The sequence below is a fragment of the Equus caballus genome, chromosome 1 (genome assembly GCF_041296265.1).
Source record: "Equus caballus isolate H_3958 breed thoroughbred chromosome 1, TB-T2T, whole genome shotgun sequence".
Lineage (NCBI taxonomy): Eukaryota > Metazoa > Chordata > Mammalia > Perissodactyla > Equidae > Equus > Equus caballus.
In genome coordinates, this window is record NC_091684.1 from 60,843,436 (window position 1) to 60,863,842 (window position 20,407).

Below are 20,407 nucleotides of genomic sequence, written 5' to 3' on the forward strand. Positions count from 1 at the left end.
CTGGACAGGGCGTGACAAATGTTCTCTGTGTTACCAGGATGGCAGAGCTGGTGGGCCTGAGAGATGAATACTCAGGCATCGTGGGGCAGGGACAGGGGCATTGGCTAGAGGTCAGGGGACCTGGAGACAAGTCCCAGCTTTGCCACTGTCTGGGCCTGTGACCTTGAACAAGTTACTTCCCTTTTCTGGGCCCCAGTTTCCTTTAGAATGAGAAATATAATCAGTGGTTTACAACCATTGTTCTAAAAAGCCCCTTTAGGAATTAAAAAGACAGCGGAAAGGGCAAGGGACGCGCTCACCCAGAGCAACTGTGCATTGATCTGCTTCGCGTGTTGAAGTAGCACCTAAGATTTAATTTAGCCGTCAACAAAGTCTGAAAACCACACGAGGAGGTTGCTAAGGACCCTTTCAGCTAAGAAATTTAATGGAATCATTTCAAATTGCTCTGTCAGTCTTAACAACTGTAGTGTGAATTAGATTTCAGCTCTTTTTGTCTCCTAACAGCCTCCTGGAGGGAACGGCGTTTCCTCAGGGAGAAGAGAGAAGGACCATCTGGAGCACAGGAAGACAGAGCTGGTGGAGCTGTGTGGGTTTGGGGGCGCAGGGCAAGTGGGAACAGCAGTGACCATGAAGAGGCAGAGACGAACTGAGCTCTGGGGACAGTGGGACCTGGGGTGAGGGGGTGACAATAGGGTGAGGCATGAGATGGGGGAATGGAACCCCTTCCCCAAAACCCAGACCTGTATCTGCCATTTCACCCAGGCCAGGCCTGGGAAACTCAAACCATTTTCCTCCCAACTCTTAAAATATGGGAGTCAGTTCAGTGACATCCCAACCTAAGTGGACTCTTCACCACCCCACCCAGCCAGGTGCCATGGCTGTCTCTGCTCCTCTGGGGGTGGGATATATTTAGTTTAATTTCTAGGCTGTTTCCTACCACAAATGACCTCCTGGAGAACAAATTGCCCTAATCATAGAGCAGAGAAGCCTGCTCGTCTCCCTGCCCACTCCCCCCTTCAGCCACCAACCTGGGCAGAAACCATCCCTCCTCCCCACTCCCAGACCTCTGGGCTCCTGGATTTTCCTCCGCTACCCCACAAGCTACCCGCCCCCAGGAAGGAGGCGAACACCCCACAGGGTCTTTTGAGGGAGCAACAATAAGGCGACCCACACTGGGAAGCAGTTTGATCACCAGCGGGGGCCTCAGACCTCTGCCATTTGCTCATGGAGCCCTGCCAGGCAGGCCCAGCACTGGAGTCTGCAGCAGCTGGTCCCCAAGTATGTTTGGAGGAACTGTGGTCACCGAAGGCTCTTAGGAAGTTACAGGACACATGAACGTATCAAAGGCTCTGAGAAGGCCTGCTTCCTTTTGACCCAGCTTACCAGGATTCACTCAGAACCATTTTTTTTTTTTTTTTTTTGGAGGAAGATTAGCCCTCAGCTAACTACTGCCAGTCCTCCTCTTTTTGCTGAGGAAGCCTGGCTCTGAGCTAACATCCGTGCCCATCTTCCTCTAGTTTATACGTGGGACGCCTACCACAGCATGGCTGCCAAGCAGTGCCATGTCCGCACCCGGGATCCGAACCAGCGAACCCCGGGCCGCCGAGAAGCGGAACGTGCGAACTTAACCGCTGCGCCACCGGGCCGGCCCCCACTCAGAACCATTTTTATGGGTGGAATTCTTTTATCATGCAAACTTTTTTTTGCCAAACAACATTTTCAAGATTTTGGCATTCTGCAGAACAGTTTGTAGCTGCCAGAAACCTGCAAGTATGTGTCTAGGACTGAAAGCCACGCTAAACATACAAGAAGGTGGTGGGTGAGGAGGCTGGCGAGAAAAGCCCGGGGTCAGGTTTCAGGGCCCCATCCCATCTTCACCCCATTCTCACTGAGGCTTCTCACTTGCAGGCCAGGAGCAAGAGTTGGCCCGTGCAGATTTTTGCAGACGCTGCAAAAAGGTCGCTGTGGGTCAGAGTTCATGGACCCAAGGCATCCATGCTGCCATCATAAAATCTGGTCGTCAGAAACCCTTGATCCTTGGCTTCCTCAACTCAATCCACACCCTGGGGCATTACTCAAAAGATGCGATGACGGCCACAGGGAGTGGGGACCCTGGGGAACCAGGCCAGGCATAAACACTACAGGGGACACTGTGCCTCTGGGAAACTGAAACTTGGAGTAATTCTTTTTTTTTTTTGGAGGAAGATTAGCCCTGAGCTAACTACTGCCGATCCTCCTCTTTTTGCTGAGGAAGCCTAGCCCTGAGCTAACATCCATGCCCATCTTCCTCTACTTTATATGTGGGACGCCTACCATAGCATCGCTTTCCATGTGGTGCCATGTCCGCACCTGGGATCCGAACCAGCGAACCCCAGGCCGCCGAGAAGCGGAACGTGTGAACTCAACCGCTGGGCCACCGGGCTGGCCCTCGGGTAATTCTTAAAGGAGCCATTTCTGAACCAGCTGGGCCAAGGTTAGCAGCAATACAGGTTCCCCAGAGATGTAATCCTCTGGGGGCTAGTAAACCCCTTGCTAAATGCTGCTGTGCAGTTTATTGGAAGGACAAGCAAGTAGTACAGTTTATTGGAAAACAAGCCTCAGCTGGAGAGGCTTGCCCAAGAAAATCAGAAGAAGAGGAAGAAGGAAGGAAAGGAGGGAGGGAGGGAGGGAAAGTGACAACAAGGAGGGGACATTCTCATGGGATGCAGGGGAGGAAGACAGCCAAGTTGCTGAAAAGAACACCAATGAGAATAGCCACAGCCATAATGGCCAAGAATTTTGGGGATGGGCAGGGTTAGGCCAGAGCCAGGCACACATATAGCCCTGTACAGCACTAGCCATGGACCACATCCACCCTGTGGGTGTGGGGCCCATGCAGTGTCTGGTTTTGTTTTTAACAATTGGCATTAGAGGCCAACACTTAAAAATTAAGACTTTTTATATAAAAACCAGATTTCTGCTTCCTCTTGAAAATTGAGTGTCTTGGCTTGAGTTGCACCAGAAGCTGATGCTGAGACAAGGGTTTGACAGCAAATGGCTTATTTGGGAGTGGCAGACAGCCTGGCAGGGGAGGAGGGGAGGGGCCAAGCCAGCGTACCCTGTTAGCCGGCCGCCATCTTGGGCACCTGGGGCAGATTCCCCTGGATAAAGATGTGAAGTTCCTGCTTTGGATGCACCGAGGGAGAGATGAGGGGGCCTGGAGCGTTTCTACACCAACCCTCGCTGGCCTTTGGCTAAAGGCTGCTCCTGGGGAGTCTTAATTCCCCTTCTCTGTCCCACTGGCAGGACAGCATTCCAGAGTTATGGAAAAAGCCATTAGGCCCAGAGACGAAGATTCAGGCAGCTGGACGTTTCCAGAGTGAGGCGTGAGGGCGGGAGAGGGGTCTGACAGTACCTGCTCCCTGGGGTGATAGGCCCCGTGGGCTCTCATTCCCACAGGAACCGTGGCTGCAGCTGGGGAGAGGCAGCAGCCCCTTGAAGCAGAGAAGGGTGGCCTTGTGCTCTCTGTGGTCTCTCCAACAGCAAGGCAGCGTTGATCACAGCACTTGCACTGACGTTTTACCTCCAACAGAGACATCTTCTTTATGAACTCTCGTATGTCCAAAGTGAGAAAGCAACAGGCCAAGAGGGCCGAGGCTGCCACTCCCTTCACTACAGTAGTGTCCCGGGCCCTGTAGGCGTTTGAGCTGTCAACCCCCAGCTTAAAGCCCTGGTGGCACGCTGGGGTCTGGTCTGGCTTCCCGACAACGCACATCCCTGGCTCCTTAACACTGAGAGCCTGGGGAATAAGGTGGTTGGTCTGGAACGCGAGGTTGGCCTGGGCAGACCACCGAGGAACTCTACCACCCCCTCGCCCTCTCTCTCCTCCCCTCCCACCCCAAAGTGGCTGCTGCCCTTCTGGGCAGGTGGCCAGCATAAGCAATGAGGAGGAGGGCAGGTGGCATCGCCCACCTGGAGAGAGGACAGGGCCAGCCTGCGTCCAGTCCACACCAGAGCTGCCCTCCCTGAGGAGTTCTCAGCTCCCTTTAGCTCTGGGGCACCACAGGGCCCTGGGGCATGCTCTTGTGGTGATCGGTGTGGCAATCCCCTGTGCGTGAGTTCAAATGTACCCCATTCTCTCCCACCCAGGAGAGTTCAACAGAATGACCCAGGAGACAGTGTGTGCAATGGCCCAGAGGATGAAAAGGACTTGGAGAGTTTGGAGACGGAGAAACAGTTTGCTCTGGCTGAGGTGGTGATGAGACAGGAGGCTGGAGAGGAAAGTTAGGGCCTGAATGTGCCTCTGAGCCATGCTAAGGAGATTGGACTTGATCCTAAGAGCTATAGGGAGCTGCTGAAAGGCAGAGTGAGGCAGAGTGACCTGGTCTGACCCATTATATCCCACTTTATAGATGAGAAGAGTGAGGCACAGAGTGCTGACATGACCAGCAGTGTCAGGATGTGAATCCATGTTCCTCATCCTTGCAGGCCCTTCTATCTCATCTTTTGCCTCAAGTCTCCCATTTTGATCTGTTGAGACCCCATAGGCTGTGTAAATGCCGTGGAGGCAAAGCCCAGAACCAAAGGCTTCTCAGAACAAGCCTGACCCCTCCCCTACATGCCTGGTTTTCAAAGTCAGTCCGCATCTGCTCTTCTCCAGGCTTGAATAGCAGCAATGTGTTCTAGCTGCATGACCTTGGACTAGTGAATTGCATCTCTGAGCTTTGGGTTGCTTATGTGTAAAATGGAGATAATATCAATGTGAAGGACAGGGATGCAGGCAGTGTGCCTGGTTCATAGTGAGCCCTGAATAAACAGCGGCTGCTAGCACTTGAAGACAGTCAGAGCCTTTCACCTTACGTTGGCCCTCTTCTGGATGCCTTTCAGTTCACCAGCGAGTCAACAAATATTTTGAAGGCTGAAGGGGGGGCCCAATAGAGCTTATAATGGAACTGGGGCGCAGATAGAGTGAGTTCTTCAGCATCTGCCCCAGGCAGGGAGGCTATCTCCTGCAGGACGAATCCTGAAAAACAGAGCTGGGCTTCCAGGGACCGAGCCCAAGATGCCCCACAGAGCAAGTCCCAGAGTGTGGGTGAGTGGCTAGACGCTAATCTCCTCTTTCCTTTTGGAAGTTTTCATTAATTCCATGTCTGTGTGTTAACATTCTCTTTCCCCTGACTTAGTGTTGATTTCTTTAGACAGTTTCCCTTCCAGGAAAAAAAATGCCTTCTGCCTTCTGTCTCTATGAGTGGAGAGACCGACACTTGAGAACCAAGAAGATCTGGGTTTAAATCAATTCATTGAAGACATCGCCCGGTGGGCAGTGCTTCTCCAGCCTGCCCTGGCCCCTGGGGAGTCTGGCTGGCCCACACAGCGGCGTGTTCATGCTTGGCCTGGAGCCCACCGCTTCCTGACTCATGTCGTGCTTGGCTGGGGAGCAGAGGAACAGTTGAAAAGACATGTGTCGAGACTTGCTCATGGAAGTAGGAATCCAAGGCGCTCATCACAGGGAAACGCTCCTGACATCTTACTTCTAGATGTCAGTGCCTTCACTCTTTCTCTTTCATGAGAGATTAAGCCTCAGGGAAAGCCTTCAGCACTCACATTGTCTCCCACCGTGCCTAACACAGCACAAGTGGTGGTTGACAAAATGAACGAATGAATGAATGAATGAATGGTGATGGAGTTTAAGAAGCACTTGGAATAAACACTTCCATTTTTTGCATTGTGGTAAAATACATATGACATAAAATTGACTATTGGTGACATTAGTACATTCATAATATGCAACCATCACCACTACCTAGTTCCAGAACATTTTTATCACCTCAAAAGGAAACCCCATATCCCCTGGCAACCACTAATCTGCTTTTTGTCTCTATGGATGTACCTATTCTGGACACTTCATGTAAATGGAATCACACAATATGTGCCCTTTTGTGTCTGATGTATCAGAATTTGATTCCTTTTTAAGGCTGAATAATATTCCATCATATGGCTATACCACATTTTGCTTATCCTCTCATCCATCCAATTGATGGACACTTCAGTTGTTTCCATCTTTTGGCAGCACTTTCATTTAGTAAACCTTTCCTGAACACCTACTATCATTCAGGCCCTGTGCTGGGCACTTGCTCATTATCTGTTATTGAACCTTCCAACTGCTCGCAGCTGGGTGGAAATTATTTCCCCACTTCACAGGTAAAGGAGCTGAGGCTCAGCAACGTTGAAGGACCTTGCTGAGATAGAAAGCATCAGTAACAGTCCAGCCCAAGAAACGCTGGCTGCGTGCTTGCAGAATGCCAGACCCCACGCTGGGCTGCAGGGTGGAGAAGAGAAAAGCATTGCACAGCAACAGACATCCTTCGTCAGACTTCCCAGGGCAGACTCAGTATTATTTACTTTTATATTTTCCAATAAAAGAACTTCATTGATGATTCCAGTGTGACTTAATTTGTTATCATCCGTACCAATAAATTCCCAATCAGGGAAGAAGAAAACCCACCATCAGACCCCGTTTCCCTGTCAGTCCCTCCCTGCATATGACTGATAGGACTGTCCAGCTGAAGTGGTTTGGGCCTCGCTGGCCCAAGTGTAACTCACCAGCTCCTTTCTGCCCCCGACAGAACAAAGTCACTCAATCCGTATCTGCAGCACCAGCTCCTTGAGGGAGCTTTATCATTCTCTTCAAGAGGTCCAGGACCTCTGCGTGCTCTTTACCGTGGACACTGAAGTGGTGACCAGACCCTAGGCCTGCGGTGGGCTCCTGATTTCTCAGCATTGCCCCAGGAGAGCCCTGTGCTCATGCAGCCGTGGGAGCAGAGTGGAGTCCTGAGGACATCAGCAGGAGACGGGGCATTGAATTCCCCAGGGCAGGAACCAGCAGAGAGGCATAAAGTGGTAGGGCCTGGAGGGCTCCGAGCCCACTCCTCTGTGTCTTTTCTCAGAGGCTGCGGCAGAGCCCAGGTAGCGCGACGTGCGGCCTCTTAGAGCATAAACTGAAGCAGAATTTAGGTGAGATTGGGTATTTTTTCCCCAAATATACAGATCACACCATCTTTGCAAATGTCAGCATTTGTGTAGCCTGGAGGATAAGGGTGTGGCATGTGGAGCCAGCCTGCCTATTCTCAAATCCTGGCTCTGCCCACTTCCTCACTGTGTGACCTTAGGCAAAGTACTCAACCTGTCTGTGCCACAGTTCCTCATCTGTAAAATGGGCATACAGAGGGTATCCACCTCATGGGGTTATTTTACGGATTAGGTAAAGTAATACGTGCAAGGGGCCTGGCACAGAGTAAGTGCTCATAAATGTTAGCTATTATGTTACGAGCCTGGTCAGAGGTGGGAATAAAGAGAGTAAAACAGAGTTCCAATGGCTTTGCTTCCCAGAAGCGACAAGATTAGCTGTGCATCCATGAACATCTTAAGCAAGTGAACATTTGTAATATTATTTCTCCCTGAAAATCTCTTTCTCGAAACCCTCCAGACTCCCACAACTGAATGATCATCCTAATGATGAAGATTTCTGGAGTTTATTGAGCATGTGCTGTCTGCTGGGCACTGGGCCCTGTGCCTTCCGTGCATCATCTCACTAGCTCCAGCCCTGTGAAAGGGGCACTTGATCATCACCCATTTTACTGAGGAGGAGACGAAGGCTTGGAGAGGCAGAGCGAGGACAGGTCCAGGTAGCCAACCCAGGTCTCTCTGTCTCCGGAGCTTGACCTCAGAACAGCCGAGCCACACTGTTGGGAGGACATCCTCGTGCTCGGGGCCTTTGGTACCCTTATCCCTTTCCTTGGCGACAGGACAAATCAAGCAGTTGTTTGTCAGCCGGGTGGTCTTGGATCTTAGGCAATCCCTGCAGGTGTCGTCTGCCTCTGGGAACGGTGCTCCCGGGATCCTGACCTGGCCAAGAAAGAGGCAGAAGAACTGGAGCGTCTTTTTAGAACGTGGCTGTCAGTGCCAGTGACGGGGAGCCACGGCAGGGAAAAATCACACACGAAGCTCCTAGAGGAAAGGTCTCCTGTTGCCCTACAGATATGAGCCCACAATAACCGTAGGAAGAAAGCTCAAACTCAGCAGACCCAGGAAATGCAAACCCAAACAACAAGGACCTCTTAAATCAGCAACTTTTTTTTTTTTTTTTAAAGATTGGCACCTGGGCTAACAACTGTTGCCAGTCTTTTTTTTTTCTGCTTTATCTCCCCAACCCCCCCCTGTACACAGTTGTATATCTTAGTTGCAGGTCCTTCTAGTTGTGGGATGTGGGATGCTGCCTCAACGTGGCCTGACGAGCGGTGCCATGTCCGCGCCCAGGATCCGAATCCTGGGCCGCCGCAGTGGAGCACATGAACTTAACCACTTGGCCACGGAGCCGGCCCCCAAGTTTTTAAAAATAGTAAAACCCAGTGCTGACGAAGGTGTGGAAAAACATCCATTCACCTGATGGGAGATTTTGAAGCAAAGTTTGGTAACATGTATCAAACTCCTTAACTTTTTTCATCCAGCAAATCCAGTACAGGCATTTATCCTAAGGAAATAACTGGGACTGCATTCTATGCATATTCTTAAACATTCAACATTGCTTATGGGGCCGGCCCTGTGGTCAAGTGGTTAAGTTCATGTGCTCCACTTCAGCGGCCCAGGGTTTTGCCAGTTCAGATCCTGGGTGCGGACATGGCCACACTGAGGTGGCATCCCACATGCCACAACTAGAAGGATCCACAACTAAAAATACACCACTTTGTACCAGGGAGCTTTGGGAGAAAAAGGAAAAAGAAAATCTTAAAAAAAAAAAAACCAAAAAAGCAAAACAACGTTGCTTATAGTAGTGAAAGACTGGAAAACCACTTAAGTGTTGAATAATAAGGGATTGGTCAAATAAATTATGGTTACACGTGTCGGGATACTCCACAGCCATTAAAATGATCGTGCAGAAGACTTTCTACGACAAAGCAGTTTAGAATATGCTACATGACGAAAGTAGTCTTTTTAAAATTTTTTTTCATTTTTTTTATTAAGGTTATAAAAGTTAACATCCTTGTGAAATTACAGTTGTACATCATTATTAGTCATGTTGTAGGTACACCACTTCACCCCTAGTGCCCTCCCCCCGCCCTCCCCCCTTTCCTCTGACAACCACTGATCAGTTCTCTTTGTCCATATGTTAACTACCACCTATGAGTGGAGTCATACAGAGTTCGTCTTTCTCTGTCTGGCTTATTTCACTCAACATAATACTCTCATGGTCTATCCATGTTGTTGTGAATGGGACAACTTTGTCCTTTTTTATGGCTGAGTAGTAGTCCATTGTGTATATATACCCCATCTTCTTTATCCAATCATCAGTTGCTGGGCACTTAGGTTGGTTCCACATCTTGGCTTTTGTGAATAATGCTGCGATGAACATAGGGGTGCATAGAGCTTCTGGAATTGCTGATTTCAGGTTCTTAGGATAGATACCCAGTAGTGGGATGGCTGGGTCACAAGGTATTTCTATTCTTAACTTTTTGAGGAATCTCCATACTGTTTTCCATAGTGGCTGCACCAGTTTGCATTCCCACCAACAGTGTATGAGTGTTCCCTTTTCTCCATAGCCTCTCTAACATTTGTCACTCTTGGTTTTGGATATTTTTGCCATTCTAACAGGTGTAAGGTGATATCTTAGTGTAGTTTTGATTTGCATTTCCTTGATGATTAGTGATGATGAGCATCTTTTCATCATCTATTGGCCATCCGTATATCTTCTTTGGAAAAATGTCTGTTCATGTCCCCTGCCCATTTTGTAATTGGGTTATTTGATTTTTTATTGTTGAGTTGTAAGTTCTTTGTATATTATGGAGATTAACCCTTTGTCAGATAGATAACTTGTGGATATTTTTTCCCAATTAGTGGGCTGTTTTTTTGTTTCAATCCTGTTTTCCCTTGCCTTGAAGAAGCTCTTTAGTCTGATGAAGTCCCATTTGTTTATTCTTTCTATTGTTTCCCTCATGTCAGGGGTTATGGTGTCCAAAAAGATTCTTTTGAAGCTGATGTCAAAGAGTGTGCTGCCGATATTCTCTTCTAGAAGACTTATTGTTTCAGGCCTAATCTTTAGGTCTTTGATCCATTTTGAGTTTATTTTAGTAAATGGTGAAAAAGAATGGTTGATTTTCATTCTTTTACATGTGGCTGTCCAGTTTTCCCAGCACCGTTTGTTGAAGAGACTTTCTTTCCTCCATTATAGGCCCTCAGCTCCTTTGTCAAAGATTAGCTGTCCACAGATGTGTGGTTTTATTTCTGGGCTTTCAATTCTGTTCCATTGATCTGTGCATCTGTTTTTGTACCAGTACCATGCTGTTTTGATTACTGTGGCTTTGTAGTATGTTTTGAAGTCAGGGATTGTGATGCCTCCAGCTTTGTTCTTCTTTCTCAGGATTGCTTTAGCAATTCGGGGTCTTTTGTTGCCCCATATGAATTTTAGGATTCTTTGTTCAATTTCTGTAAAGAATGACATTGGAATTCTGATTGGGATAGCATTGAATCTGTAGATTGCTTCAGGTAGTATGGACATTTAACTATGTTTATTCTTCCAATCCATGGGCATGGAATGTCTTTCCATCTCTTTATGTCATCATCGATTTCTTTCAAGAAGGTCTTGTAGTTTTCATTGTATAGATCTTTCACTTCCTTGGTTAAATTTATCCCAAGGTATTTTATTCTTTTTGTTGTGATCGTGAATGGGATTGAGTTCTTGAGATCTTTTTCTGTTAGTTCATTGTTAGCATATAGAAATGCTACTGATTTATGTATGTTGATTTTATACCCTGCAACTTTGCTGTAGTTGTTGATTGTTTCTAATAGTTTTTCTATGGATTCTTTGGGGTTTTCTATATATAAGATCATGCCATCTGCAAACAGCGAGAGTTTTACTTCTTCGTTGCCTATTTGGATTCCTTTTATTTCTTTTTCCTGCCGAATAGCTCTGGCCAACACCTCCAGTTCTACGTTGAATAAGAGTGGTGAAAGTGGGCACCCTTGTCTTGTTCCTGTTCTGAGAGGGATGGGTTTCAGCTTTTGTCCATTGAGTATGATGTTGGCTGTGGGTTTGTCATATATGGCCTTTATCATGTTGAGGTACTTTCCTTCTATACCTATTTTATTGAAGGATTTTATCATAAATGGATGCTGGATCTTGTCGAATGCTTTCTCTGCATCTATTGAGATGATCATGTGGTTTTTGTTTCTCATTTTGTTAATGTAGTGAATCACATTGATTGACTTGTGGATGTTGAACCATCCCTGTGTCCCTGGTATAAATCCCACTTGATCATGGTGTATAATCTTTTTGATATATTGGTGTATTCGGTTTGCCAAAATTTTGTTGAGGATTTTTGCATCTATGTTCATCAGCGATATTGGCCTATAGTTTTCCTTCTTTGTGTTGTCCTTGTCAGGTTTGGGGATCAGGGTGATGTTGGCTTCATAGAATGCTTTAGGGAGTGCTCCATCTTCCTCTATTTTCTGGAACAGTTTGAGAAGGATAGGTATTAAATCTTCTTTGAATGTTTGGTAGAATTCTCCAGAGAGGCCGTCTGGTCCTGGACTCTTATTTTGGGGGAGGTTTTTGATTACTGTTTCTATTTCTTTACTTGTGATTGGTCTATTCAGATTCTCTATTTCTTCCTGATTCAGTTTGGGTAGGTTGTATGAGTCTAGGAATTTATCCGTTTCTTCTAGGTTGTTCAATTTGTTGGCATATAGTTTTTCATAGTATTCTCTTATGATCCTTTGTATTTCTTCGGTATCTGTTGTGATTTCTCCTCTCTCGTTTCTAATTTTATTTATTGAGACTTCTCTCTTTTTTGTTAGTGAGTCTGGCTAAGGGTTTATCGATTTTGTTAATTTTTTCGAAGAACCAACTCTTTGTTTCATTGATCCTTTCTACTGTCTTTTTTGTTTCAATGTCATTTATTTCTGCTCTAATTCTTAGTATTTCCCTCCTTCTACTGACTTTGGGCTTTGTTTGTTCTTCTTTTTCTAATTCCATTAGGTGTCATTTGAGGTTGTTTATGTAAGATTTTTCTTGCTTATTGAGGTGAGCCTGTATTGCAATGAATTTCCCTCTTAGGACTGCCTTTGCTGCGTCCCAAATCATTTGGTACGGTGTGTTTTCATTTTCATTTGTCTCCAGATAATATTTGATTTCTTCTTTAATTTCTTCAATAATCCATTGTTTGTTCAGTAGTATGTTGTTTAGTCTCCACATTTTTGGCCCTTTCCCAGCTTTATTCTTGTAGTTGATTTCTAGTTTCATAGCATTGTGATCAGAAAAGATGCTTGATATTATTTCAACCCTCTTGAACTTATTGATGCTTGCTTTGTTTCCCAAGATATGGTCTATCCTTGAGAATGTTCCATGCACGCTTGAGAAGAATGTGTAACCTACTGTTTTTGGATGAAGTGTCCTATATATATGTATTAGGTCCATCTGATCTAACTTTTCATTTAATTCTATAATTTCCTTGTTGATTTTCTGTCTGGATGATCTGTCCATTGGTGTTAATGGGGTATTGAGATCCCCTACTATTATTGTATTGCTGTTGATGTCTCCCTTTAGTTTTGTTAATAGTTTCTTTACGAATTTTGGTGCTCCTGTGTTAGGTGCATATATATTTATAAGTGTTATGTCATCTTGGTGGAGCATCCCTTTTATCATTATATACTGCCCCTCTTTGTCTTTCTTTATCTGTTTTGCTTTGAAGTCTACTTTGTCTGATATAAGTATGACAACACCTGTTTTCTTTTGTTCATTATTGGCTTGGAGTATTGTCTTCCATCCCTTCACTCTGAGTCTGTGTTTGTCTTTGGGGCTGAGGTGTGTTTCCTGGAGGCAGCATATTGTTGGATCTTGTTCTTTGATCCATCCTGCCACTCTGTGCCTTTTGATTGGAGAGTTCAATCCATTCACGTTTAGTGTGATTATTGAAACGTGGGGGCCTACTGTTGCAATTTTATCACTTGTTTTCTGGTTCTTTTGCATTTTGTCCTGATGGAGAGCTGTTACTTTGTGTTATTGTCCTTCTGCTTATCTCCTTTGTTCTGGATTTTGTAACCCCTTTCCTTTTTTTGATTTTTCAGGAATGAGTTTCTTCCTGAGCAATTCTTGAAGAGGAGGTTTTGTGATGATGCACTCCCTTAACTTTTGTTTATCTGGGAAAGTTTTTATTTCTCCATTGTATTTGAAGGATATTTTTGCTGGGTAGAGTATTCTTGGCTGCAGGTTTTTGTCCTTCAGAGTTTTGAGTATTTCATTCCAATCTCTTCTAGCCTGAAAGGCCTCTCCTGAGAAATCTGCTGATAGCCTTATGGGGTTTCCTTTGTAAGTTATTTTCTTCTGCCTGGCTGCCCTTAGTATTTTCTCTTTGTCGTTGACTTTTGCTAGTTTCACTACTATATGTCTTGGGGTCGGTCTTCTTGCATTAATAAAGTTTGGAGATCTATTGGCTTCTGTTACGTGAAGTTCCATCTCTCTTCCCAAGTTTGGAAAGTTCTCAGCTATTATTTCATTGAACAGGCCTTCTGCCCACTTCTTCTTCTCTTCTCCCTCTGGTATACCTATAATCCTTATGTTGCATCTCCTAATTGAGTCGGATAATTCTCAGAGAGTTTCTTGATTTCTTTTTAGTCTTAATTCTCTCTCCTCCTCTGCCTGCAGCATTTCTATATTCCTATCCTCCAAATTGCTAATTCTGTCCTCCATATTGTCGACCCTACTGTTCAGAGAGTCCAGATTTTTCTTAATCTCCTCCATTGTGTTCTTCATCTCCAGTATTTCTAATTGGCTCTTCTTTATAGTGTCAAGCTCTTTTGTGACATAGCTCCTGAACTCATTGAGTTGTCTATCTGAATTCTCTTTTAGGTCGTTGAGTTTTTTCATAATGGCAGTTTTGAAATCATCATCATTTAGGTTATAGATTTCATTGTCTTTGGGATTGTTTTCTGGGTGCTTATCATTTTCCTTCTGTTCTGGAGATTTAATATATTTTTTCACACTGCTTGATGGCATGGATTTGTGCCTCCGCATAGAGATAGAGTTTAGTCGCTGCTTCCACTTGTTGCGATTGGTGTGTGTGTGGGGGGGGGGGGCAGCTGTTTAGACTGCCCCAACCAGGAACCCTGTCAGCTCTTACTGACTGGGCCTGGACCCCTCCTCGTAGTCACAGTGGTCCTGTGGGGTCCCTCGTCGGTTGTGGGGGCAATCGCAAGGGGGCCTCAGGCTACTGGTGCCTACTGCTGCAGCCCACCTAGACGCACACCCTCCTTGTGGTCTGCAGTGGTGTTGTGGGCTTTCCCATCAGCCAGGAGCAGGATCACCTATAATCTCTGATTCATCCCTAACAGAGCCCACCAGATCACACTTGTCCACTATAGGTCCCAGCAGAGCTATGGGTATCTTCTGCAGTCTATCATTAGCTCACCTAGCTGTGCTGCTTTTGTCCCAGGGCCTTCCTGCCTTGCAATTGCCAGTCAGGACCTCTCCACTAGTGCTGTGCAGAGGTTTTCGCTGAGGCTGCTGTAAGAACCTGGAGTTCCCCCCTGGGCTATGTAGCCATTTCACTGGAGCTCTACTCTGCCCCACTTCACTCTCACGGGATCTCTGGGAGCCCCTTGCCTCATCTGGGACACGGCCAGAGTCCATGGGCCTGGCAGTGGCTTGTAAGCTGCTGCCTTGTGGGGAATTCTGCTCTAGGGAGCTTCCTGGTGTTCCGAATGCTGGGTGGGGCCTCCCTGCCAATGGTGAGCAGAGGCCCTCCCTGCTGGGGGGGTGCGGGACCCTGGAGCGACCCCCTGGGCCGCAGAGCCGGGTGTTGGAGCTCCACCCAGTCCCCAGGCACATCCACGGGAAGTCCGGGCACCCCCTGCACCGACCCGTGCGCCATGAGCCCAGCGGCAGCTTGCAGTCTGGAACTGTCCCGGGGGATCCGCCCACCGGGAGCTTCCCTTTGTCCTGGATTCTGGGCGTGGCCTCCCTGCTAATGGCAAGCAGATGCTTTCCCTGCTGGGGAGGTGCAGGACCCCGAAGCCTTCCCCCGTGCCACAGAGCCAGGCACTGGAGCTCCAACTGTGTCCCTAAGCACGTCTACAGGAAGTCCAGGCACCCCCTGCACCGAGCCATGTGCCGGAGACCGTGAGCTCAGTGGCAGCTTGCGGTCTGGTGCCGTGCTGGGCCCGTCAGGAGCTTCTCTTTGTTCTGGCTTCTGGGTGGGGCCTCCATGCTAATGGCGAGCAGAGGCCTTCCCTGCCGGTGGGTGCGGGACCCTGGGGAATTCCCCCTGGGCTTAGGTGTGATCGCGGGGGGCTTGGGTAGGGGTGTTGTCACCTTTTTCCACTGTCGCTCTGCTGGTGAGTGCACACTCCTGCCCTTGGTGTGTGGCAATGCTATGGGGGAGTCCTCTGGAAGAGAGCCTCCTGCAGGAACTAGGCTGTCCGGGGGTCGAGGGTCGGGGGTCGGAGAGTTTTCACCTATTTCCACATCCTCCTGGGGGGAAGTCCGTCCGCCTTCTGATGTGTAGTAGCACGAGACTTTTAGCCATCTTGAGATGCTATTTGGATATCTTTGTTAATCGGTGAATATCCAATCAGTTGTAGATTCGATGGGGGAGAGACAAAGAAGACCTCTCACTCCGCCATCTTGGTCCTGCCCTCCACGGTAATCTCTTTTTTAAATTTTTTTAAGAATTTTTTTTAAATTTAATTTTTTTTTGAGGAAGATTAGTTCTGAGCTAACATGCACCACCAATCCTCCTCTTTTTTCTAAGGAAAACTGGCCCTGAGCTAACATCCATACCCATCTTCCTCTACTTTATACGTGGGCTGCATGGCTTGACAAAATGTGCCTTTTTTCGCACCCGGGATCCAGACCAGCAAACCCCAGGCCGCCAAAGCAGACCTGTGAACTTAACCACTGTGCCACCATGCTGGGCCCCAAAAGTAGTCTTAAAAACAAGTACCATATGACCCCATTTACATAAATAAATACATAAAATAAAGTATCCTCAATAGTGTGAATACATTTGCACAGAGAAATGATTGGAAAGACATAAATCAAACTGTTGACAGGAAATGACTTATCTGAATTTCTGACAATTTCTTTTTTTTTCTCCCCAAAGCCTCCCAGTACATACTTGTATATTTTAGTTGTGGGTCCTTCTAGTTGTGGCATGTGGGACACCACCTCAGCATGGCCCGACGAGCCATGCCATGTCCACACCCAGGATTCGAACCAGTGAAACCCTGGGCTGCTGGAGTGGAGCGTGCAAACCTAACCACTGAGCCACCAGGCCGGCCCCCTCTGACAATTTCTGTAACCAAGATGTACTCCTTGCATCCATCACCTAGCGTTAAGAGTGTAGCCCCTGGAGTCAGGCTGCTGGAGTTCAAGCCCCAAACCCACCTGCTTCGTGGAGACGTCCCTGAGTCTCGGTCTTCGACTGCAAATGAGGATAGTATCACTGCCGAAGCCCCTGCTCAGAGCTGTTGGGGGATCTAAGTTAGAAGACCATGGGGAGGTCCTAGTTTAATGCCTCACTGTGACTTATCTACCGTTACTAGGATTGTTGTGACTAGTTATGGTTACGATTATTAAAATAACTCTTGCAATTAGGAAGAGAAAGCCTGAGCATTTGCCTGCTTCCTCTGCCACCCAGCGGGGAAGTGGGAGGCCATCCCTGACAGCTCCCCCACGAGGCCAGCGCTCTCTCTCCGACCAGCTGCAGGGCCTTCGGCTCACACTCACCAGGGCTCCGGGGCTCCATCCTCCTGTCTCCTGTCCACAGAGAGGGCTTGGAAGAAACAGCCCAGCAAACACTGGTCTGCTGGCCCCAGAGTGAGACGCGGAAGTTTACAAAAATACATAAGCAAATGTTTGACCTGGAAAGAGAGACGAAGCAGAGCCCGCAGCAAGAAAGGGTACTTTTCAGTCAGGCCGGGAGGGGGCTGTCGTTCATCCCTGGGCCTCCTGTTTCCCCCATTCATTTCTTCACTCCGTCCTAACCACTCATTTGCTGTGAAGCATCTGGCCCCAATATGGGCTAATTTTAATAAATCCAAGACATCTCCCTTACCCTGCAGACTCGCAGGGAGCCAAGGGGAAGCCCACAGTGTTGCCAGCAGGAGCCCTGAGAGGCAGAGACAGACAGGAAAGAGGAGGGTGGTTTATAGCCTAGTGTGGGCCAGGGAGCTTCTGGGGGCAAGGCACGTACACGTGACTGATGGGTTCAGAAACCAAGAGGGACGGCCAGGGAGAGACTCGCCCATTGGAGCCAACAGCAGCCTCTGGCAAGCGACCACCTACCCTTGGTTTTGACCCTCTCGTGTGGCCCCTCACTAGGCAGGAGCTGGCTCATATGGGTCACAGGGATCTCCAGATGTGGGAGAAGAACAGGATCAAGGGACGTGTTGTAGTTGCTCCCCTACACAGACATAGACACAGACACAGACACAGACACACACACACACACAACACACACCCCTCCTTCCAGGTGGGGAAGCAGCAGGGTTATGGGGTTCCAGCCAGACTCCATCCTCCAGTTGGTATAACCCGGAAGGATGCTATAGTCCCCTATGCTTGAAAACACCAATATGGGTGTTAAATTCTGGTGACCCAAGACAAAGCAGAGTGACTGTTGCTGGACAGAGCGGCGGGTGGACAGGAACATTAGATGGAAAATGAGAGAAGGAAGTGAATGAAAAAACCTGTGATTCCTAGAAATTCCCACTCCACCCACTTCCCACAACTATTCTCCAAAGTGAGAAATTAATTCCTCAAGGATCAGGATTGTGAAGAATGTGCCAAAACCCAAGAAAGGCTTTATGTTTGCAGGCCGTGAACTTGGCCTAAATGGAACTCACTAAGACACAGTGAAGGGAGGCAGTGCTTGACTTCTTTGCATTTCAGTAGAGTCTCAAAACAGAGTTTGTCGAGGATGCCCTGAGCAGGTTTTGGCTGGCCTCTTCTATTATTGGTGTTGGTAAGAGAACAGAATAGGTAGGAATTTTAATTGTGGCAGTAATTTTTGTCTTGTTTTCACTTATGGATGAAGTGATGTTCAAAGAATGGAGCCAGCTGCCCTCGTCTGAACTGTGAACCTCAGCAGAGAAGAGAGAGGGCACTAACTCAACACTCACCCTCTTACATCTTATTAAAAAAAAAAAAAATAGAGGGCCAGCCCAGTGGTGTAACTGTTAAATTCGCATACTCCACTTCAGTGGCCTAGGGTTTGCTGGTTCAGATCCCAGGCGTGGATATATGCACCACTTATCAAGCCATGCTGTGGTAAGCGTCCCACATATAAAATAGAGGAAGATGGGCACAAATGTTAGCTCAGGGCCAACCTTCCTCAGAAAAAAAAAAAGAACCCCCTAATCTAACCCAATAGTTTTTAACTCTGGACACATTAAAATCACTCCCTGATTCTCAAACTTTCCAATGCATCAGCATCTCCTGGAGGACTTGTTAAAACACAGATTTCTGGGCCCCACCCCAGAGTCTCGGACTCGGTAAGTCAGGGGTGGGGCCTGAGAATTTGCATTTTATCAAGTGCCCTGGTGCTGCTGGTCCCTGGTCCACACTTTGAGAGCTGCTGCCCTCCCCCGTCCTAGAGACTAATTCCGTTGATGTGGAGTGGGGTGTGAACATCCGTTATTTAAAAGTGCCAGGGGATCCTGGGAGAACCACTGCTGACACCACCAGAGCCAAAGGTGAGATCTACGACAAGAGCACATCATAAAAATAAGCGCAAACATCCAGTTATCAGTTAAGTACTTACTAAAACTCTGCTGTTCTCAGTCAGAGCCTTATCTCACTCCTATTCCTTTTTTACCTCAAAGAGAAATCTTGACATCTTTCTCTGACTTGGCCAGCTGCAGCTTCGCTGAGGCCATTTCTCTGTGTCCCTGCTTTGCTCCTGGTTCGGCTGAGCTGTGGGGCATCGGCGCTTGGTTACAGCTCCTAGCTCTCAGTTTGGAGGTTCACTGGTGTCTTAATGCTCTCCCTCTTGCCGTGGTTCCCTCCTTGCACGTGGTGGAGATCCCCTGATGACCGAGCACAAGGAAAGCTGATTCGCCTTGATCCCTGGAAACGCCGAGGTCCTGTGAGCCCACAGCTCAGCCTGGGCAGACCTGCTCTGGGAAGGGCGGCCTGCCCAGCACAAGCTGATGGGGTGATCCTTGGTCTGCGTGGGCATAAATCCCCGTCAGATGCCTGACAGCAGGGGGCTGCAGGCCTCCAGAGGAGCTGTGGGAAGATTTATGAAACAAAGAGCAGATGCTTTGAACAATGACTTCACTGAAGAATGGGGCCCAATACATCACATCAGGAAAGGGAGGGTCAGCGGATGCTGGCCAAGTCCTGCTCAGAGGAGCCTCAAAGAGAGACAGGCAGGCAAGCACATTGACTGGGGAACTGTAACAAGGAGCAGAGGGAGGAGAAGGAACACACTTCGCCTCCCCTTGGCTGTGCACTTACAAGCAGTGCCTTATTTAATCCCTACAACAATTCCACAGTAGATGTTGTCATTGCTCCTGTTTTGAAGATGAGGAAACAGAGGCTCAGAGAGTTCAAGCATCCTGCCTACAGCCACACAGATGGTATAATAGTTCAAATTTATCGAGTCCTTACTATATGCCAGGCACTGCTTTAGTTGCTTTACACATATTGAGCCATTTAATCCCCTCAATAATCCTAGAGGTAGTGTTTTAGTCAGCATAAGCTAGGTTGTGCTGCAGTAACAAACAATCCCCAAAGTCTCAGGGCCTAACACAACAAAGGTTTATTTCCCACTTACACAAATTCTGCTGTGGGTCCATGTGACTCTCCAGGGCAACTTTCCTTCATGCAGTGACCCAGCAGGCCAAGTGGCCTTGATCTTGTGGCTCATTCATGGGTCTGGGTGAACTGGTTAAGAACATAGTTTCGGCATCCCCTGAGCTGTACTCCAGTCCAGGCTCATTGTTCAGTGCCTGAGCAACCTAGGCTTGTTCTTGTCCCTTTCTTAGCCTCAGTTTCCTCATGTGTAATAACTCTTGGAGTTGTGTGAAGGCTGTGAGAGTTAATGAGATAATGGAAGCAAAGAGCTTAGAAGAGAGCTTGGTGTGTAGAAAGCCTCAAAATTGTTAGCCTATGCTTAGGGCAGGGGTGAACGTCAAATCACACCTCCTCCAGGAGACAGGGAGGGTGGACGGTGATGACTAAATGACCCCCCCAAGTCCTGTAGAGCCCCAGGCCAGGGCTCCAGGGCAGGCGGATCTCTGAGCCCCTGGGGCCCCAGTGTGGGCCCTTCCTTCCGGGCTCCACTGCCAGCCTCCTTTGGCCCTGGACATCCAGCCCTGCTTGAGGCAGGACACTGCTCACACACCCACTGAACAGCCCCCATGAGACTTGGCCCAG

The 20,407-nt window shown here is 47.8% G+C and overlaps 1 long non-coding RNA gene across 1 annotated transcript; it reads right to left on the minus strand.

The window, feature by feature from the left end:
• Window positions 1–7,495: 7,495 nt before the first annotated feature.
• Window positions 7,496–17,084, minus strand: LOC138916958 (uncharacterized). Its single transcript, XR_011424228.1, has 2 exons — window positions 16,757–17,084; window positions 7,496–7,884 (listed from the first exon to the last, which is right to left on the minus strand). It is a non-coding gene; the product is annotated as an uncharacterized lncRNA (long non-coding RNA).
• Window positions 17,085–20,407: the final 3,323 nt, after the last annotated feature.